General features: G+C 33.9%; 1 protein-coding gene across 1 annotated transcript in view; it reads left to right on the top strand.

The window, feature by feature from the left end:
• LOC133182829 (leukocyte tyrosine kinase receptor-like) overlaps nt 1–23243 on the top strand; it is a 245812-nt gene that overhangs the window by 68972 nt on the left and 153597 nt on the right. The window lies entirely within an intron of this gene.

The raw sequence follows: 23243 nt of genomic DNA, 5'->3' as shown, positions 1-23243 counted from the left end.
GATATTTTTCACCAAATTATGTATCAGTGCATAAACTTACATAAAAATTTCTTTGAAACTGAGTAAAATAAATTTAAGGAAAGTGAGGTCAAGGTCACAGGAAAGTTCAAGGTCCATAATTTTTGATGCAGTTAAATAGCTCTTACTAATATGTATCAGCATATAAAATTGATATAAATATCTTGAATAGTGTCTTTGAAACTAAGCTAAATGCAACTAATAGAAAAGTGAAGTCAAGGTCAAAAGGGGGGGGGGGGGTCAAAGTCAATTTGTTTTGATGCAGTTCAGTCGCACTGAACAAAATATTTGAGCATTTGAGATTGAATTAAAATATCTTGAATACTCTCTTTGAAACTCAGCCTAACACAAATTTAAGAAAACTGAGGTTAAAGTCAAAGGGACAGTTTCACATATATTTTCGACTTTTCATGCTTGTTTTATACAAAAGGATAGGGACAAGCAAATTCAAAGAATTGTGGTCCCCCTCTTTGGGTGTCATCATTATTTGTGGCATACTCTTACTGTCTTGTTTGTGTGTCCTGACTTGTCTGTGCATTATACAAAAAAGACAAAAATTATTGAATTAATAAAAATTATAAAATAACAATTATAGCAAAGATTATATCTTCTCAAAACTACATTAAACTTCAACATCAAGGTCATGAAGTCAAATATTATACATTGTAATACAAATTAAAAGGTCTTGTCACAAGTAATGCACATGTGAAAAAACCCCATTAAAAACCAGAGTATACAATCAGAAAGCTCTTGAAATAGGTAATGCACATGTCAAATGTAAATGCCATTTCTTTCCTCCTTCATAAATTAACAACACTGATGAAATGTTTGAAAATTAGGTCAAACTTGAAGGTCAAGGTCACAGGGTCAAATATCAAAGCACATTTGGAAACATTTTGACACAGGTAGAACACTTGTGAAATGTGAACGCCCTATCATATGTCATTTAAAAGTAATTACAAAAGTTAAAATTCCTGAAAATTAAGTCAACATGAAGGTTAAGGGGTCAAAACTCAATTAGCATGCTCTGAAACATCTTGTCCCAGGAAATGCATATGTCAAATACGAAAGCCCTATTTATTCTCAATCAAAACTTATAAGCAAAGATAAAATTTTTGAAAAGTAGGTCAAACATCAAGGTATAGGTCACTGGGTCAAAAACCATAGTATATTTAGAAAGGTCTTGTTACAAGTAATATACATGTATAATATTAAAAGCCTTATCTCTTCTCATTTAAAAGTTATGACCAATTTAAAGTAATGTTGAAATTTTTTAAAAGTAGGTCAAACTTCAAGGTCAAGGAGTTAAAAATTATAGTATATTTGGAAAGGTCTTGTCACAGGTAATTTACATGTGAAATATGAAAGAAAGTTCTCTTCTCAATCAAAAGTTTTAAGCAAAGATAAAAATTTTGAAAAGTAGTTCAAACTTTAAGGTCAAGGTCATGGGGCCAAAAATCAGTGTCTTTTTGGAAAGGTCTTCTCACAGGTAATATACAAGTATAATATGAAAGCCCTTTCTCTTCTCATTCAAAACTTATGAACAATTTAATTTAATGTTTAAATTTTTGAAAAGTAGGTCAAACTTCAAGGTCAAGGAGTTAAAAATCATAGTATATTTTGAAAGGTCTTGACACATGTAATGTACATATGCAAAATGAAAGCCCTATCTCTTGTTACTCAAAAAATATGACCAAGGTTAAAGTTTTTGTGACAGACAGACAGACAGCTAGACAGACGAATGACATTTAATGTCCCCTCACTTTCGCAAAAGCAGGGGACAAAAAAATATTACTAATTTAACTATTTCATTAATTACTTGTTTTGTAACACCCCTAATTGATGACATAAAAAACTGTCAACTTGAAATGTCTTATGAATGTATATTAGGCATAATTGGTAATCGGATATTTTCAAGAACCACAAACCAAATGATTTAATCAATCATGTATAATTTTAAGCTAAAATGAACTTAACAAGTGGAACAACTTAAAGACAAGATCAAAAGATAAATGTATAAAAAGACTAAACTCAAATAGTACTAGTAGGACCAGTCAAAAACTTAAGTTTCTACACAAGATAAATAATTGCCCAAAGGCATATACTGCACAAAAATCTTTATTTATATAAATTTATAAAATTTTATGAATAAAGAAAAGAAAATATCTTTTCCGATATTTACAATGTAATAAATACTAGTACTTGTTAATCTGAATTCAATCAGCATTCATCAGATTGAGAGGGGTGGTGGAGTTGTCTTGAAAACTATTTTTGTCACTGAACTCTGATCTTGCCCCTTACAGGTCCATTAGAGTTACAGTACTTTTAGATAAGTAGCTTGAAATTACCTACTCTAGCTTAAGAAATAAGTAGTCTTCAACAAATCCCGAGAGTCTAAGACCCAGGAGTGGTGAAGTTTGAAATGAGCATATGTTGAAATTTACACGTTCTTAGGTGAGGTAAATTCGAGAGCTTAAACCCACGTATCTTTGTAACAATGTACTTCGAAATTCATTATGATTCAAATAATCAATTTATTTATCAGTATTCTTCAAATGTTTCATTTTCATTTGTGAATAACATAGAACATCAAATTAAATAGCATTAAACAGGTCCAGTACAATCTCTTGATTTAGCTATATAGCTTTATTTAGCTATATAGCTTTATTAAGCTATTCAGAATAGCTTAATTTAGCTATTTTATCACACTTTTTTCTTAAATGTGTAATTTTCTCAGCAGGTACAAAAAGTCGCACCTTGGTGCAGTGATGATATTCAACCTTGAACTCTTCTGAAATTGCTGCATGTAAAAATCACTCATTAAATTGTGTCTCCTTGAGAGACTTTGTACTCAAAGTTCTAAGAGTTTTGGGGCTATATAACACAATTGATACAGTTACTTCTTCAATGAAATTATAAAGGAGGCCAATTAAGGTCAACAAGATAATTGACTGGTAATGATTCAGTACAATGAGAAGCAATCATACTTATCCATGCCTCAACGCACACAAGGTAGTGGACAGTTACTCAAACAATAGAAATTTATCTTTTGCTTAAAAGTATTCAAAAGCTGCAAAGATAAAACTATCTTTGATTTTGGTTGTTGTTTTGATAGCCCATAGTACATATATGAATAGTCAAATACATGCGACTTTTTGTCTATTTTATACAAGAAAAAATTTGTGAAAAACTGCATATAAATAGCTAAATCAAGCTATTTTGAATAGCTTAATAAAGCTATATAGCTATTTCAAGCTATATAGCTAAATAAAGAGATTGTACTGGACCTGTTAAATATACTAAAAAGTGTTTGTTTAATTTAACTTTTTAGCATTTGAAGACACAAAAAGTGTACATATTGAAAACAATGGCATGAACATGATGAAAGTGATAATAGATGCTATTGGAAAAATAGATTTCCTTGACATTAAAAGGCAAATAAGAATAAAATTACTTAAAATTCTGGGCATGTAAAAATTTGCTAAGGCTTATGCAATTAGTGGATACAATCTGCAGGAAGAGGATGTGCTCAAAAAGATTTGGGGATGACTGAGTTTCAATTAGTAGATAAATACAACTACGTTGGCTAGCTAAATAAAGCCATATAAGTAAATCAAGATATGTACTTAAATGTATCGATTGTATTATTGGACCTGCTTGCTTGTCAACATATTGATAATTTTCAAATGCTACAGCACAGTAATGTGTATTTCATTGATAACAAGACAGCTATCAGTTAAGATAAAGCTTTATTTACAAGCAACTCGTAAAACACATCCTCCATCAATTAACATGTAGTTCTAACTACTTCACTCACCGCCAGGCTTTTCGCTTCAAAATGGTGCAAAGGAAATCGGATGAACATTGGGAAAAACACATTTAATACTTACGTTGTCAAAAAATATTGATGAAAGACCCTTTCTTGTGTTAACTTTTCTATATCTTGAACTTTACCAACACAAATTAATTAAGACGCCGCAAAAAAAATGCTGTGCAATCACTCAACGATAATGTCTGTAGATCTTGTACTAATCCTCTCTCTGCAGACGTAAACAAAGAATGACGTCAGTCTTGAGAGGCACAGGGTAAATACAGTACAGGATAGCCGAAATCCGAAAGTCTCGGACTTTATGGATTAGCATATAAGCACATATGCTTTGTTTTTTTTTATTATTATTTCTATTTAAATAAATAGAATTGATATAATTCTGTCCTTATAATTCTCTTGTAAATCAAAATTGCAAAAAACGAGGAGACATTAAATTTCATTGGTCTGTTAGTCCGTCACAACAAAAATAATAATAACCTTAGCCATAACTTTTCAATGAAAAGAGAGGAACTTTTATATAAATATGCTATAATTAATATACCACCCTTTATTATCAAACCTATTTTTGTATTCATATGAAACAGATTTTATTTTAAAAAACACTTGAAGAAAAATGTTCCAGTGGCCTTCAACTCGACATATGGATATATCGATAACTGGGTAACAATAGTTACAATGTACATACATGTACTTCCATTCGTATCTTGACTCGATATATCACAGTGAACTTGAAATGAAAGATACCACAGACTAAAGTTGTATAGATTAGGTCTTCACCATCATGCAATTAAAAGAAAAATGCTTCTTTTGAAATCTTATTTTGTCGCAAATTTCGTGTGTCCGTAAGTGCCCTCACCATTTCATACCCCTTTTGTTCATATCAGTTTTCTTTTTTCTTTTAATATTCGAAGGATTGATGCTTACTTTTATCACAGTATTAAATACATGTATATAATTTCTTTCAAAATCAATACATCTATATCCTAGATATTTCTTATCTTTAACTGTGTAACACTGTGTATTGGTCTCCATGACGATGCTGACATAGTAGATAATGGACTGGACAATTTCTTTTTTTTTCTTCTTGTGCCAATTGGTTTCTTGTTCTTAAATTTCCCTTAAAACTTTTTTGGCAATCATTTTAGCTTTAAAATCCATCTGCGGATTTGACACAAAACCGTTATCTATGAAAAACGGAAATGCTCGACCATAGCTGAATGATATTTTTTTTTAAAACAAAGGAATAGAAAGTTTAAAAATTTCAGCAACAGCAGAGCCATGAATAGTCATATGAGTATATCGAAGCCCCCTCAGGTATAGTGAAGATTTGAGTTTGTTCATATCATGACCCCTCGCGGTAGAATGAGGCCACTACGAGGTTGGAAGTTTTACATAGGAAAATAATAGTTTGAAATTTTTCTTCTCAACAACAGCAAACCCATATGATTAGTCTTATTGTTATGGAATCATCTTCAGGTAGTGTTGATTCAAGTTTGTTAAAATCTTGACCATCCTGGTTTTTGTGGGGTCAGAAAGGCCTTTAGGGTGATCAAAGTTTTCCAAAGGAGTACATAAGCACTGTGGCCCATGGACTTCTTGTATTGTTAAAAACATTTTCCTTCAGACAAAGTTGTGAGCATTACAATATATTTCTCATTCTATGCAAGGTCTGACATAAACTTCTCACATTTTCACCTCGACGATCCTGACGCTCTTGGCACCACAACACAATATCATATATAAGGGTTGTCAATCGGACGGAAGACCTCTCATTGCTCGCAATGAGTTTCTAGTTATTATTATTTTTCTTCCTGGGTACTTTTTTGTCCGTGAGTGATCTCCAAAACTACACATCCGATTGAGGTGAAACCTTTTTAGGGTTAATAGGAATGTTATGTAGATTTGCGGAACGAAGGTCATTTTGCGCGCACGTGCATGCACGTGCGTGCGCGTGCATACGTAAAATGACCAATTTAATTGATATAGCTGTAACTTTTGTATTTTTTGATGAAATGCTTTGATACTCAGAATATAAGGATATATTAATAGTGTAGACAAGATGACATGGTCAGAATGCACATGCATGCACGTGCGCGCATGCGCATTGATTGAAATGACCAATACAATTGATATAGACTTAACTTGTGCATTTTTTGATGAATTGCTTTGAAACTCAGAATATTAATATATATTAGAAGTGAAGACAAGAAGACTTGATCAGCGCACACATGCATGCATGTGTGTGCACGTGCGCGCGCGTGCAATGAGTAAAAGGACAGATATACTTGATATAGCCATAACTTTCATATTTTTTGATGAAATGCTTTGATACTCAGGATATCAGGATATATTAAAAGTGTAGACAAGATGACATGGTCAGAATGTATATGCATGCACGTGTGCGCATGCGCATTGATTGAAATAACCAATAAAAATGATATAGACTTAACTTGCACATTTTTTAATGAATTGCTTTGGTTCTCAGATTATAAATATATATTAGAAGTGCACACAACATGACATGATCAGCGCACACATGCATGCACTTGCATGCACGTGCGTGTGCGTGCAATGAGTAGAATGACCAATATACTTGATATAGCCAAAATTTCCATATCTTTTGATGAAATACTTTAATACTCAGAATATAAGGATATATTAATAGTGAAGACAAGATGACATGGTCAGAATGCACATGCATGCACGTGCTCGCGTGCGCAATGATTGAAATAACCAATATAATCGATATAGACTTAACTTGTACATTTTTTGATGAATTGCATTGAAACTCAGAATATAAAGATATATTAGAAGTGTAGACAAGATGACATGGTCAGCGCACACATGCATGCACGTGCGTACGCGTGGAATGAGTAAAATTACCAATATACTTGCTATAACCATAACTTTTACATTTTTTGATGTAATGCTTTGATACTCAGAATATTCAGACATATTATTAATGTAGAAAAGACGACATTGTCAATATGCACATGCATGCACGTGCGCACGCATGCAACGCTAAAATGACCAATATACTTGATATAGCTGTAACTTTTATACTTTTTGATGAAATGCTTTGAACTCAAAATATGTAGATATATACTAATAGTATAGATAAGATGACACGGTCAACTTGGATATGCATGCACGTGCGCACGCTTGCAAAGCGTTAAATGACAGATATACTTAATATAGCCGAATTTTTTTTATCTTTTGATGAAATTTGAATATAAAGATGTATTGAAACTATTTGAAAGTGTAGACAAGTTGACATGGTCATTTTGTACATGCATGTCCGTGCGCGCGCGTATAATGCATAAAAAAACAATATACTTGATTGCCTTATTTAATGAAGCTTACAGGGAATAAGACACCAAAAGGAAGTTGGGGAGCGTTTGGGGAACATCTGTAACGGTCCCCGTTACAATTAATACTAGTTATTTTTCTTCCTGGGTACTTTTTTGTCCGTGAGTGATCTCCGAAACTACACATCCGATTGAGGTGAAACCTTTTTAGGGTTACTAGGCATGTTATGTAGATTTGCAGAACGAAGGTCATTTTGCGCGCACGCGCATGCACGTGCGTGCGCGTGCAATGCTTAAAATGACCAATATACTTGAAATAGCTGTAACTTTTATATTTTTTGATGAAATGCTTTGATACTCAGAATATAAGGATATATTAAAAGTATGAACAAGATGACATGGTCAACATGCACATGCATGCACGTGCGCGCACGCGCAAAGCGTAAAATGACCAATTTACTTGATATAGTTGTAACTTTGAAACTTTTTGATGAAATGCTTTGATACTCAAAATATTTGTATGTATTTAAAGTGTAGACAAGGCGACATGATCATCATGCACATGCATGCATATGCATGCACGTGCGCGCGCGTGCAATGTGTTAAATGACCAATTTACTTAATATAGCCGTACTTTTTATATTTTTTGATGAAAAGCTTTGATATTAAAAATATACAGATATATTAAAAGTGTAGACAAGATGATGTGGCCATCATGCACATGCATGCACATGCGCGCGCGTGCAATGTGTTTAATGACCAATATACTTAATATAGCCGTAACTTTTATATTTTTTTATGAAAAGCTTTGATACTAAGAATAAACAGACATATCATAAGTGTAGACAAAATGGCATGGTCATTATGAACATGCATACAGGTGCGCATGCGCGCAATGCTAAGATGACCAATATACTTGATATAGCCTGAACTTATATATTTTTTGATGAAATGTTTTGATACTGAGAATATAAAGATGCATTTATAGTACAGACGGAATGATGTTGTCAACCTGCACATGCATGCACGTGCGCGCGCGTGAAATGCAAAAAATGACCAATATATTTAATTGCCTTATTTAATGAAGCTTACAGGAAATAAGACACCAAAAGGGAGTTGGGGAGCGTTTGGGGAACATCTGTAACGGTCCCCGTTACAATTAATACTAGTTTATTTAATGTGTTACAAAAAAAAAAAAACAACAAAAAACAATGAAACATTGGTAATTTGAATTGACTATAAATTAAAAATGAAAGTAGATCAAAATAAACAAGATGGATGCCAAGGGATCTAGAAGATTTAGTTTGAAGAGTATTAAGCTTTATTTAAGTGAATTTATTTATAATAAAAAGTTGAAACAGTAAGTAAATATTGTGAAATGATATGTTAGTTAACTTGTATTTCAAATAAACCTAAAAAGTCGAAATTATATGTAACGTAACATGTATAATACATCCAATAATTTCAGCCGACTATGGTCATTATAATAGTCGCTTATTATAAAGTTTTGGCCTGACAAATAAACTATGATAATAAACGAATTGTACTGTAATTGTATCTACAATCCATTCATTACATAACCATTTTTACTTTGGAATACATGAAGTTATACATAATTCTTGCAGTTCTGCTTAAGGTGAACATTTTCCATAGACCTTCAACGTGGTCATTGTATAAATTGTTTATTATATGATCAATGGATGGAGTGAAAGAATGCATCTCCTTTTAAGATTCATATGTTTTAAGATCTTAAGCTTCATATGTGAATGCTATTAACTGCTGAGAGTTGTAACTTAATTTTAGTAACATTAGCTTAGAGGAAGTAATTCACCAAGGAAGTGTCTGTTTCTATATATATATATATATATATATATATATATATATATATATATATATATATATATATATATATATATATATATATATATGTTTAATAAGAAACTTTTCCCCTTTTTCATACATCATTCAAAGTACTTAGAGCTTTAAAAAATCTCAGCTGATGAACACCTCCAGTGGCGGATCCAGAAGTCCATGTTGGGGGGGTTTTGAGGCCCTTAGGGCCAAAGGGGGAGGGCATGGGAGGGGGTGTCCCCCTCCCATAGGTGGGGGTTCGAAATTTTCTTTAAAAATGGCTCCAAATGGTGCATTTTCCAGCATTCTAGATTGAATTAGTTAGTTTTGGCCACTTTTTTCTTGTTGTTTTTCAAGACCGACCTACCCAAATTTTCAAGAAATTGAACAAAAAATTAAAATTTTGGGATTATTTTTAACTTCCATGTTAACTTGAAAAATGAGACTTTTCTAAAGAAAAAATTAAATTCAAATCTGATAAAATTAGAAATATCGCCGTTTGATATGTAATATCCAATTCTTCATTTTAAAATGCACGTCCAACATACTGTTGCATGTTGCATGATGTGCAATTTTCCAACACGTACAAAATTTGAATTCTGTGTTGAAACCCTAATTACTTTTTTCAACTACTTGACTATACTGTTCATATAATTTGCAATATAAACAAATAATGATATTTCATATTAAAGAATGAATATAAATTATTTTGGGAAATTGTTGGAATTATTGCTTATTCCTTGGGGTGGGGTGGGGGTGGGGGGTAATTATAACTTCTAACGTAAATGCACTCTTTAATTCTATTTTTTTTTACCCACTTAACTGTTTTGAAAAAAAAATCTTGAAAAAACAATCAATAAAAAAGTGGCCAATTCTTGTTTTGACAGGACCTCTAATTTATACGTATCAGTTTTACCACAACATGCACAATTCATTATACAAAGTTGTAACCGTTAGCTGGGTTTTATTCAACATCATTCAACTGTAATTAAAAAAAAAAAATGCAGATCTTTTGCTTTTTAAACTTGCATTGTAACTTCCATCTACAAAAGGAATACTTTCAATGTGCTTTTTGGTACAGGTCACAACGTAAACAACTAGACAGTATACGTCCCTAATGTATTAATTAATTTTTTTTTCTAAATAATAATCACAGTTTATTCACATACTTCAATAAAGTAACAATCGATTATCGAAGAAAGAAGAAAATTCTTGAAACAATATTACTTCAGCCATGCCAAAACAAAACCGTGATAACTATGTATAGTTTTGGTTGTTGGGTATGACGTTGTGTCTTCAGTAGCTGCACGGACTATCATGATCTCTGTACTGTTGATTACCCCTGTGTATTGTATGCGCTCAAGCGGAAAGGATTTCGCATGGAGGCTGTATATTTCACCTCTTTGTGTAAAACAATGGGCTTGGATAGGGTCGAATTTATGCAATATATTGTTAAAATGACACTTGTAAAAATATTTTTATTGATCGGGCGGGGGGGTTTTCCCGAACCCCCCCAAACCCCCCTGAATCCGCCACTGACCTCTTTGCTTTCTTATATTGCCATAATATGGGGGCATCAAAGAAAACATAATGAACATTTACATACAGATTCAATTTGAAAGACACCGCCCCATAAAGTTAGTAATATTGTAGAAGGAAAACAGTCGATGACCCCAGATTGACCCTGCAAAGAGAAATAAATAAATGCAAAAGTCATTTATTGCTATATGTTTTTGTCAATTGTCGTTAGTTGTTAGTCCTGCAGTTCATTTTGATTGGCTATTTCCTTGCAATTCATTTTGATTGGCTATTTCCTTGCATAAGATCTTAAAAGAAACACATGACTTTAATCATGTAGGCTACCAGGTCTTTCAAAATCTGCCGGTACTGGTACAGTGTACTATCATGATTGTACCGGCCAAAATGTTTGAAGGAGAAAAATTCAGAAACAAACTTGATTGAAATTGCTTCCACAAGGTACCTCCTATTTTTGTTCAAGTACCGCCTGTTTCTAATCTTTTTGAAAGCCTTGTGTAGGAAAATTTGTATTCAATTTTGAGAGAAAAATATTCCTCTTGTTTTACTCACCTATGACATTTAATCACTATAAATAATGTAGTAGTCTAAAATATCTGATGTACGTTTTCCAGGCATTTTTCATGATTTTGATATTTCATGTACTAGGAAAACATTGGAACTGCATGGTGCCTGTAGAGAAGTGGAAATATACTGCCTCCAACTGGAGGTGGCATTCTCAGGTCGATTTTTGATGCATCAAAACCAATTTAAATGTCTAACTCGCATCTCATCAACAGTACAATGCCTCTAGTACTTACCAATATCACTTCTATTATGGCATCAACCGCAGGTCAAAAGCCAATCTAGGGATCATAAGTGGCCTTATGCAATTGGCAATCCTCTGCTAATTCCATACAAATGTATGACGTACGAGCCATGCAAGGCTCGTGTATGCAACCAAAAGGAGTGTTTATACAACCAAAGGTGTCCATCGATGCATCCACAAAAGAAAATAGAACATATCAAAATGAATTGAAAATAGAACTGCTTAAAGGACTTATCGCATGATCTTTCAAAAATCGTAATTTTATGAAAAATATTATCTACAGCCTTGTTTATTAAAATACTGAATAGAATAAACGTTGTTGAAAGAATATTTTAAGAGATATTAGGAGTTGAAATTCAAATATGGCAATATGCATATTTCAGTCGGATTTCGGCGAAATACTGCTCTGACATCATAGGCGACAATTCAGTGATAGAGAGGTGAGAATATGCACACTATTTATGAAGTTATCAACGATAAATGCAGCTTAATTACGAAAAATGCTGAAAAAATTAATGCCTAACATGCTTTTCAATTACTATAGAAACATTAACTAGTTCTATGGCATAAGGCTTCTGAGATATTTTCGTTTTTTATTCCAAACATTTAGAATCTGTAGCTTTGATTACGGCAATGTTTCGTGATCGGGAAATTATTTTTCAAGATCGCCATCCTTTAAAAAAACATATGAAGACTTGCATAAATTAATATTATGTTAAAAACAAAGAACAACAAAGTTATATAATGTTAAATTTGTGAATCAAATACGTAAATACGTGTGATAAGATGACAAATCGAATCGTATTCTGATGGCGAGTTTCTTCGTCTTCGCCGCGTCTCCCAAACTATCGTCGATGCTATTTAAATACAATGTAAACAAATTTTTCAGATTTTTTTCTTGCTGCAATTCTAACATATAAGGTTGGATATTCAATTTCATATCGATAAAATAAGCGATTTGGTCATCCACAACGCAGAAAACTCAGGTTGTATCGCGTATATTTTCGTAAGATTAACGTGAGGAGCTGATCAGCCATTGTCGCCTTTGACGTCACAGGGTCACGTGATCGCTATCTAATTAACTTGGATTTTTAAATCAGGGGTTTTCATTTGAGTCAATAATTGATTAATTTCCGCGGTTTATCTGCAGTAAAAACACAAAATTCATAAACTGTGGTCATAAGGAACGTTTTATGCTTTTAATTTCAAATAATTTAGAAATATGCAATAAGTCCTTTAAAATATATCTACAATAAATTCTATTAAAAAATACAGATACTGTGTTTATTGTGACAAAAGAAAAAGTGGAAATCTTTCTGAAAGTTGCTGAGGATTAATTTTTAAATAGCTGTTGTGTAAGCTAGAAATATTAAAATAATGATGCTTAGACATTGACAAGTAGAGGAGTAAAAATAAAACCTTCCTAGCTCTTCCTCTGACTGAAATGAGATGAATTAATGATTCAACATGAACAGGCTTCCACGTTTGTTTACGATGGCGTCTGGTTAATTCAGACTCTGATCAAGTCGGACCATTGAATAAAGCCCCACACCTATATTTGTGATATTTTGTTCAGAATCTTTTGATTTTAAATTTAATTCGAAACGAACTTTTGAAATTTTTTTTAAATATTCAACGCCATAGAAGTATTTAAGGCTTTTGATTGTTCCTTTGTTATATAAAGTGTCTGGTGAAAACATTTTATCAAACTGTCTAGGTTATTTTGTTTTCATGCATTTTGAAATCTCGTGAGACCTGTATTGAAATGTGGAGTGACATTTTCTTTTTTAAGTGTTAATGGTGAGAACTAGAAGCATTGTGCTTTTAATAAGTTGTGAGTTTGACATTTAATTCTATTTGCAAGTATCAAAAATCGAGTTCTTTTGGGAGCAGCAAAATTTCCACCTTTCATAATGGCGCTGTCTCTGATGTTTTCCTGGCACTGTCATCAAATATCAAAATCGTGGAAAATGCCTGAAAAACATCAGATAGTTTGGAATAACAAGCATTCTGGGAGTATTGCATTAGCAATACTAGTCCCCTACCAGCAAGTGTAATCTAGTTCCCGTTAAAAATTGAAAATGCCATAATTCCGTCAAAAATCAATGAAGTGGAATGAAATGCAAACTTGCTCTATAACTCATCAAGGTAAAGTAACAAACCAAAACTCAGCTTAAAATCTGCAAGCATTTAGAAAAAATTGCGGAAAACCCTGAAAAAAATTGAAAAGGTAATTTCGTCAAAAATCATTGAATAGGAATGAAATGCAAACTTGTTCTGTAACTCATCAAGATACAGCTCAATATCTGCAAGTGTTTAAAAAAAAGGTGTGGAAAACCTAATCTTACAATGGGAACTTAGAGGAGAAACATGGTGCAAGTAATACCTTACCCAGTCCCGTCTGTAGATAAGAGAAAATTTAAGTACTCTGTGATATATACCTCCAGTCAGAGATGTCTTAATAATCATTCCAATCATTATTCAGATTAAAAGGAAAACCTATATATCCCTTGTAAGAACCTGATCTTACACATTACATAGGAAATATCTTTAAAATCTTCTTCTCAAGAACAACTAAGCCATTATTAGTCATATTTATACAGAAGCAACCTTAGGTATTGTAGAATCAATTTTTTTCTCTCTCCAAATTATGACCCCCCAAGGGATGGGATGGGGGGGGGGGGGGCACAACGGAGAGCCAAAGTTTTGCATAAGAATATACAGGAATCATCTTGAAAAATCTCTGCTCAAGAACAGCAAAGCCATGATTAGTCATAATTATGGAAGCATCCTCAGGTAGTGTATTCATATTTGTTTAAATTTAGTGAGTAAAGGGTTTGGGCCACAATGAGCAATCAGAGTTTTACATAGGAATACATACAAAAAAATATTTAAGATACTTCTGTTTAAGGACAGCAAAGCCATGATTAGTAATGTTGATATGGAAGCATCCTGAGGTAGTGTAAATTTAAGTGTGCCCCCCCCCCCCTTTCAATACTGAACTTATTTCTGATTCTTCCTAGCCAGAGTGCTCAGGTGAGCAATATGGGCCATGGCCTCTTGTTTTATGGTCAGATAGACTTGTAAATAGTAAATGAATAAAAATGAGATAAAATGTCTTATTTTGTAACATTTAATGTTATTCAAAAAGCAACAGAGGCCATAGGCATAGGGATTTTGCAGGGTTTATAAAATATGCTCAAGCGCTAAAAAGTGTTTTTTAATTTAGATTAAAATTTGTTGGCCATAAAGTCACATATATAGACAAGTAAATACTGTGTTTTTTTTCCTTATATAACTGGTACTGATAAACGGTACCATTCCCAATGCCAAAAAACGTTAATTTTTCCCAATTTTGAGACTAAAAATTCCCAATTCAACTGTCAAGTGATAGACTATGATGACATTGTATTTCTTTTTATATGAAACTTTGTACAAGTTGACTAATTGTTTCAGTTTCGCTTAAAGTAGAGATGTAATATGGCGGGAACTGTGGTGTAGACAGCGTAGTGTCATACATTTTGACAAATTGAAAGCAGGAAAATGTGAAAAAAGGGGCATTGATATGATAAACAATAAATACTTGTTGTGTATTCTTTAAAACACGGAGTAATAGGTAATGAGGTTGGAATAAACGCAAAATATGTTTCATTTGTTTAAATGACAAAAATTTCTCCTATGTTCAATGCTTTTTTCCTAATTGAACCGGTACCGGACCCTTTCCCAATGGGTAGAAAAAAATCGCTGAAATAAATCCACTTGTTTAGTTTTTGCTGATTACCAGATTAATTATTTAGTTGATTCCTGATTATTCGATTACTGTAGTTTTTGAGCAACATATCTTCATCTATCATAATTATTGTCATTTCATTGATCCTTTACAGGGTTATATTATACTCAGGTGACAATCAAGGCTCTTGGGCCTCTTGTAAATGAAGGAAGTCATTTCTAATTTTGTGTCCATGTGTTTGAAGTATCTTTCTAAAGGAATTTCTTTAATACATCTGGATGTATAGCTAAGGTAATAATTGTAATGACAAAAGATATAATTAATTTTTTTTTCAGATCTTTTCTGTTATTGAAAAGGTCTTATCCTGTGTTTCCATTTTCCTTCATCTCTCATTGTCCTCTCAGACTTGGTGCATGCAAATCATTTTTTTTTTTTTTTGGTATATTCAAAGAAAAATCTCATCTTACTTTACTTATTTTGTATTTGAATTCACCATTGCTGGCACATTCTGAATGAAAAGTCAATGCTTATGAAATCTATTAAAATTCCTTACTACAACAAAGACCTCATGCAAACACACTCTCTTTCTTTATCTCTCTTTATATGTATCTTTCTTTCAAAATATAATATCAATGAACATTTACTTGATATTTTTACAATGTTGAAATAAACAAGCATTCTGAGAGTATTGCATTAGCAATACTAGTCCCCTACCGGCAAGTGTAATCTGGTTCCCGTTAAAAATTGAAAATGCCATAATTCCGTCAAAAATCAATGAAGTGGAACGAAATTCAAACTTGATCTGTAACTCATCAAGGTAAAGTCACATACCAAAAATCAGCTCAATATCTGCAAGAGTTTAGAAGAAAATTGCGGAAAACCAAGTGGGACAGACAGACAGAGGGACAGACAGACAGACGGATGGACAGACTCAGAGGAAACCTATAGTCCCCTCCGGTTTCATCATTTTCAATTTTTAACGGGAACCAGATTACGCTTGCCGGTAGGGGACTAGTATTGCTAATGCAATACTTTTAGAATGCTTGTTAGTCCCCTACCGGTGAAACCGGAGGGGACTATAGGTTTCCTCTGAGTCCGTCTGTGTGTCTGTCTGTCAGTCTGTCCCACTTGGTTTTCCGCACTCTTTTCCTAAACGCATGCAGATATTGAGCTGATTTTAGGTATGTGAGTGTATCTTGAGTTACAGATCAAGTTTGCATTTCGTTCCGCTTCATTGATTTTTGATGGAATTACGACCTTTTCAATTTTTAAGGGTTTTCTGGGATTTTTTTCTAAACGCTTGCAGATGTTGAGCTGATTTCTGGTATGTGACTTAACCTTGATTACTTATAGATCAAGTTTGCATTTCGTTTTACTTCAATGATTTTTAACGGAATTATGGCATTTTCAATTTTTCACGGGAACCAGATTACGCTTGCTGGTAGGGGACTAGTATTGCTAATGCAATACTTTCAGAATGCTTGTTAAGTCCCCTACCGGTGAAACCGGAAACCAGAAAATTGTGTAAAACCCTTAAAAATTGAAAAGGCCTTTTCAATTTTTAATTGTGTAAAACCCTTAAAAATTGAAAAGGCCTTTTCAATTTTTAAGGGTTTTACACAATTTTCTTCTAAACACTTTCAGATATTGAGCTGATCTTTGGTATGTGACTTTACCTTGATTATTTATAGATCAAGTTTGCATTTCGTCCCGCTTCATTGATTTTTGAGGGAATTATGGTATTTTCAATTTTAAACGGGAACCAGATTACACTTGCCGGTAGGGGAATAGTATTGCTAATGCAATACTCTCAGAATGCTTGTTGAAATAGCAATGCTTTTGAATTTTGAAGAAAATAGATGTATTAAAGTACCTTCAGCAAAGAATTAAAATATGAGCCCATAGCACACCCCTCAATCCAAAAAACAAAACTTGGATTATAATCTTCTGAAACAGTTCTTTCATTATATAATTGAACATTTTGGTTCAGAGGTTTGGGGTCTAAACAAAATATTGAAGAACAGGTTAAAATTTTTACCAGTTTTGGCTTTACTGGTCAGAGACCAGAAGAGCTAGCTTGTACGATAGTTAAGTGTCCGTCCCCTGTCCGTCTGTCTATAAACACTTTTTCAAAATGCTACTCCTCCTACAGTTTTGATCTGATTTCAATATAACTTGACTTACAAGTAAACTACACTAAGATCAATGTTCTCCAAGGTCCCAAGACCTTTACAGGACATTCATTCTGGCACAGTCAAGTCAAGTTATAAGACCAAAGAATTTTTTACTAGACCAAATGTGAATTTCTAAAATTTAGAATTACAAGTATTTCATATTAAAGACACTAAATAAAAAGTGTAACAGTTATTTATTTAATCAAATTCCTTTGAAAATTTCATCTTAATCTGAGGTAAACAGCCTCCTGTTCATCACTACTGATGTCTGTTGATCCATTCATCATCAATTATAATGCCCTGTTCACACGGAGAGTTTAATTCGCAGTAAATTAATTCGAAGTAAACTAATGCGAATTAAACTAATGCGAATTAGATTGCGTTCACACGAGAGCTAATGCGAAGTAAACTAATGCGAATTAAAATTATATTTCTACAGTAAGGCTATTCTGTAAGCCTATTATGACGTCATTTTCAAATCACGTCACATTGTGCAGAGCAGGTACAGTTTACATAATGTCATAGAGTCTGTACACATTTTATTGATTAACATAATTTTCTTTGGTTTTCCACTCAAAAATAGCACAAGTTACTATATCTGACCACCAACAAGTGGTCTTTGACTTAATTCTGCCCTTACGCATGCGTCAAAATTTAATTCGAATTAGCTTCGCTTAGCGTTCACACGGAGCTAATGCGAAGTAATTTAATGCGCAGTAAATTAATTCGAATTAAACTAATTCGCATTAAATTCTCCGTGTGAATGCGGTTCAAATTTAATTCGCAGTAACTTACGTTTAATTCGAATTAAACTCTCCGTGTGAACAGGGCATAAAAATTGACTTTTTTTTCAACATATGAACTGTTTTCTCAGTCTCTACCTTAGCCATAGACTCTGCACACAAAAGTTCTGCTTTATCGTTAAGGTATGTATTGCAGGTATCAAGTCCCTTCATTTGGTCAAGAGAACAAAGCCATTTATAATCAGATAATGATCTGTCATGCTTTATGACAGCATGAGCATTTTTAAATAAGAATTTAACCTTTCTCTCTCGTTCTGGTTCAACAACTGTAGAGTTTTCTCATTTACAGGAGATGTAAGAATTTCTGTGTTAGATCGTTGGCCTCCTCATGGTATCCTTAATCATCTAAACACTTTTTCAGTACAAAATTTAATCATTAATTGGGATAAGAGTTTAAGTGACCAATAACTCAAAACATTTCCAGACATTTGGTCCAAATATATACATGTAGCTGTTTTTATTGGACTGCCTGAAATTTTACCAGACTTGTCTGACGAACTTTGGCGAACACTGTAAGATGCATAATTCTATATATGCATTGGTTTTTGATTTGAATTTTTTTTCAATTACAATGGTATTAGTACTTGAAGACTTTGCATTTGCTCAAAATAACATATTATTGTATTATATTGTATCAATAATGTATATTACTTTTTTTGGAAGTTATTATATTAGGGCTTCAGACTTTACAGGGCTATGGACACCAATCATGCATCTATACATGTAACTTCGTTGGTGTTAGCTAGTGCAGAAGCTATTTATACAATTATTGCTGTTTTTGAGGTCCATACAATGATTTAGCTACCCGAGGAGTTCAATATTCACTCAAGTCTGAATGAGCTTCAGGAGAAAATTGTACTCCAAGGGTGGCTAAATCATGATGTTGACTGAAATATAGCAGAAATAATTGTTTTATTTTATGTTTCAAGGATTAAATGATACAATCTCATTAAGTAAACAATACCGTCTTTCTTATTTACTGAATAACAAGCCAAATGCAGTGAGAGAAGGTGTTAAAATGTATTTATTTGGATTTTCTTAGTCACTTTTTGGTACGATGTAGAAAAAATGAATGTCAGGAACATTGAGGGATTGGGGCATTATAAGAAGATTGACAGCTTTCCTGAAAAAAAATCTTGAGAAGCCCCCAAAAGAGAAGAATTCTTCAAACTCCAAATTTTATTTAGTTAGATTCCATTAATGTAGGATTGGAGTATGCTGTATCAAAAAAGGGGGATCCTCCTTTCAATGAACATTTTCATACTAAATGTATAGTAAAAATTTTTGTTCAGAAAAAAATTGACATGGGGGATAAAAGTGTCGATCGAATTCTGAAGGTCACAGAAATGAAAATTCTGAAAGATGAAACTTTGCATAGGCGAAGCATCAGGAGATCATACTTGGACAAAGTTGCTTCTGACCAGAGGGTCTTCATATTCCCATTCAATGATTTTTGGAACAAGGTCAAGGTTACAGGACTCGGATGATAAATATTTTTTGGATCATGACATTTCAATGATTCGATTGGGGATGGTCATATTTTTGGTACTCAACACAAAATATTTTCACAACAAATATTTTTAGGTCACCTGAGTCACTCAGGTGACCTATTGCTATCTGTTTTTGTCCGTCGTCGTCCGTCGTGCGTTAACTTTAGAACATTTTTAACTTCTTCTCTAGAACCGCTCAACCAATTTCAACCAAATTTAGTATATAGCATCTATGGGTGAAGGGGAACAAAAATTGTGAATTTCATGGTCCCTGCCCCCCCGGGGCCTGAGGGGTGGGGCTAAAACCACCAAAAATAATGCAATCTTTAAAAATCTTCTTCTTTACTCCCGGACATGAAGCAGTCAAACTGTTGGCATCATTGTAATAAGCATTGAGCCCTCTACCAAAATTGTGAAATTCATGGACCCAGGGTCAGGGGTTCTGGCCCCAGGGTGGGGCTATATAGATCATATAGTGAAAGTGCATAAATTCTTTGAAAATCTTCTTCTCTGCTCCTGGGTATTAAATAAAGTTACTAAGTACATAGTTATGATGAGCAAGAGTGCCTCTTCCAAAAGTGTGAAATTCATGGTCCCAGGGTCAGGGGTTCTGGTGTTAGGGCGGGGCTGTATTGATTATATAGTGAAAATGCATTAATTCTTTGAAAATCTTCTTCTCTGCTCCTGGGTATTAAATAAAGGAACTAAGTACATAGTTATGATGAGCAAGAGTGCCTCTTCCAAAATTGTGAAATTCATGGCCCCAGAGTCAGGGGTTCTGGTGTTAGGGCGGGGCTCTATAAATTATATAGTGAAAAAGCATTAATTCTTTGAATATCTTCTTCTTTGCTCCTGGGTATTTAATAAAGTAATTAAGTACATAGTTATGATGAGGAGGTGGGCCTCTTCCAGAATTGTGAAAGCCATGGCCCCTGGGTCAGGGGTTCTGGTGTTAGGGTGGGGCTCTATTGATTATATAGTGAAAATGCTTTAATTTTTTGAAAATCTTCTTCTCTGCTCCTGGGTATTATTTAAACAAACTAAGTGCATGGTTATGATGCATAAGGATGCCTTTTTAAAAATTGTGAATTTCATGGCCCCAGAGTCAGGGGTTCTGGTGTTAGGGTGGGGCTGTATTGATTATATAGTGAAAATGCATTGATTCTTTGAAAATCTTCTTCTCTGCTACTGGAGACTATTTAAACGTAAAGGGATGCCTTTTCAAAAATTGTGAATTTCATGGCCCCAGGGTCAGGGGTTCTGGTGTTAGGGCGGGGCTCTATTGATTATATAGTGAAAATGCATTGATTCTTTGAAAAACTTCTTCTCTGCTACTGGAGATTATTTAAACAAACTAAGTGCATGATTATGATAGACAAGGATGCCTCTTCGAAAATTTTTAAATATATGGCCTCAGTTTTTGGGGTTCTTGAGGAGGGGGGGGGGGGGGGCTAGGGCAACAATGCTTCATCTATCGGTGTATTTAACTTCTAAATTGTTGTATTATACTCAGGTGACCGTTAAGGCCCTTGGGCCTCTTGTTACATTTCCAACTTCTTCTCAAAAAATGCTGGATCAAGAAGTAAGTACAGTTTTTAGCTCACCTGAGCCAAAGGCTCAAGTGAGCTTTTCTGATCAAAATTTGTCCGTTGTCTGTTGTCGTTGTTGTCGTAAACTTTTCACATTTTCATCTTCTTCTCCAGAACTACTGGGCCAATTTCAACCAAACTTGGCACAGAGTATCCTTGGGTGAAGGGGATTCAAATTTGTTCAAATGAAGGGCCATGCCTTCTTCCAAGGGGAGATAATTGCAAATTCATGAAAAATTTATGGCATCTTTCAAAAATCTTCTTCTCAAGAACCACTGTGTTAGAAAATATGAAACTTATGTGGAAGCATCCTCAGGTAGTGTAGATCCAAGTTTGTTCAAATCATGACCCCCAGTGGTAGGATGGGGCCACAGTGGGCGATCAAAGTTTTACATAGGAATACATAGGGAAAATCTTTAAAAATCTTCTTCTCCAGAACCACAGGGCCAAGAAAGATGAAATTTATGTGGAAACATCCTCAGGTGGTGTAGATTCAAGTTTGTTCAAATCATGACCCCTGGGGTAGGGTGGGGCCACAGTGGGCAATCAATATTTTACATAGGAATACATAGGGAGCATCTTTATAAACCTTCTTCTAAAGAACAGCAAAGCCTTGATTGGTCATATTTACATGGAATCATCCTCAGGTAGTGTAGTTTCAAGTTTGTTCATATCAATGACCCCCACGGGTAGGGTGGGGCCACATGGGGGATCAAAGTTTTACATAGGAATACATAGGGAAAATCTTTAAAAATCTTCTCAAGAACAGCAAAATCTTGATTGGTCATATTTATATGGAAGCATCCTCAGGTAGTGTTGATTCAAGTTTTTTCAAATCATGACCCCCGGAGGTAGGGTGGGGCAACAGTGGGCGATCAAACTTTTACATAGGAATACATAGGGAAAATCTTTAAAAGCCTTCTTCTCAAGAACAACAAAGCCATGATTTGTCATATTTATATGGAAGCATCCTTTGGTAGTGTAGATTCAAGTTTGTTCAAATCATAACCCCTGGGGGTAGGGTGGGGTCACAGTGGGCAATCAAAGTTTTACATAGGAGTATATAAGAAAAATTTCAAAAAATCTTCTCGAGACATCAAACTATGATTGGTCATATTTATATGGAAGCATCCTCAAGTGGTGTTGATTCAAATTTGATCAAATCATGACCCCCGGGGTAGGGTGGGGCCACAATGGACGATCAAAGTTTTACATAGGAATATATATGAGAAATCTTAAAAAATCTTCTCAAAAACAGCAAAGCCATAATTAGTCATATTTATATGGAAGCATCCTCAGATAGTGTAGATTCAAGTTTGATCAAATCATGACCCTCAGGGGTAGGTAGGGGCCACAATGAAAGTTTAAACTTGTAGGAAAAAAGTCACAGTTGGTCAAAAAAATTTGTAAGCATCCTTAGTTAGTGTAAATTCAGTTTTGTTCAAATCATTCCCCCCCTCCCTTTTAGGGGTAGGTCGGGACCACTTATGCATTTAAGCATTGCAATACTAAACTGATTTTTGCATTTTTCCTCGACACAGTGCTCAGGTGAGTGATGTGGCCCCTGGGCCTCTTGTTGGCTTTATTGTGCCCTAAAAATTAATGAATTGAAAAAGTTTTGAAATGGGCTTAAATTTGAGATGAGTATATGACCGATAAATCATAATAGAATATGGCATGAAGGAGGACCATTCTGGAAATAACACATCATTAATTTGACACATTTTTCTGTTTTTAAACAGAAAAATTAAGCCTCAAAATGACCCATTTCAAGGGTTATTTTCCTCAAGAAAATAGTGTCCACAGCTGTCGCCCACTTTAATTTTCGGATATGTTGTGTAAAATTCCTTGAAAAATCACATTTCTCAAAATCTTTGTGGGCGATGCATGTGGTCTATATGATCTGAAAGAAAATTCCACTGAAAATTGATGTCTTCTGCAACTTCTTAAGAAAGTACGGGAAAATGCAAAAATTCATGATGTCACAATAAACATTTAGGGGGTCATGTGAGAAAAACGATTTGCATGATCTTGCTAAATGGAAATTCAACTACATGTATTGAGAAAGCATGAATTTTAATGTCTTACATCACTTTCATATTTAAAG

This window comes from Saccostrea echinata, unplaced genomic scaffold (genome assembly GCF_033153115.1).
Source record: "Saccostrea echinata isolate AGI-Se365-2 ecotype Australia unplaced genomic scaffold, CSIRO_AGI_Sech_v1 ptg000009l, whole genome shotgun sequence".
Classification (NCBI taxonomy): Eukaryota; Metazoa; Mollusca; class Bivalvia; order Ostreida; family Ostreidae; genus Saccostrea; species Saccostrea echinata.
Note: the sequence above shows the minus strand (reverse complement) of the source record. Positions and strands in the feature narration are given on the sequence as shown.